The sequence below is a fragment of the Gavia stellata genome, chromosome 7, assembly GCF_030936135.1.
Source record: "Gavia stellata isolate bGavSte3 chromosome 7, bGavSte3.hap2, whole genome shotgun sequence".
In the NCBI taxonomy this organism is placed as follows: domain Eukaryota; kingdom Metazoa; phylum Chordata; class Aves; order Gaviiformes; family Gaviidae; genus Gavia; species Gavia stellata.
In genome coordinates, this window is record NC_082600.1 from 39,721,730 (window position 1) to 39,722,440 (window position 711).

A 711-nucleotide genomic window follows, 5' to 3' on the forward strand; every position below is an offset into this window, starting at 1 on the left:
CGGGGAGGAGGTTTACCACTGCATATCTTTTGCCTCAAGCCACACACGTGTCACCTGCTCTTCAGGAGGTAACTGATCCAGCGTGCTCTGCACTAAATACAGTTGACTCTTGTTGGGGACAGCGAACACTCATCCAACCTATCTTTCAGTGCTTGAGTGGGAACCTGCCATACCAATGGAGAGATAGAGCAACTAGCTGGCTAAATTAAGCAACTATTTTCTGCCCCTGCAGAATGAACATCCCTGTCTCTTCTCTTGGCAAGTTCATACAGAAGCCAGCACAAGTTAGTCCACCAGCCCAAGGGTTTGTCACACCAGTCATGACACTAATGGCCCAGCTTGGGTGTCTGTGTACACTACATGGTACTGGTAGTAGATTGTTTCTGCCCTGTGAGAAGCAGTATGCCATTTTTCCAACCTCCACCTGCTTCCCTTAACCTCAGTCCTGACTGTGCCTGAAGAATCCAGCTGAAGAGGCCAGGGTGGGACTGGGGACATCAAACAGGAATCACTGAGGGGGAGTTGCTGGAGATGGGAGCAGCATGTGCCAGTGCTGACAGCCTGTCCCAGACAGTGGTCTCATAAGCAGCCCTGCAGAAGGGCTATCCACTTCACATGCTATATCTCCTTAGTTTGACAACTTTCGTGTACAATCTTAATCTCAAGTATATAGAGCCAGGAAAAAAAGTGTCCATTTGTAGGATTACACTG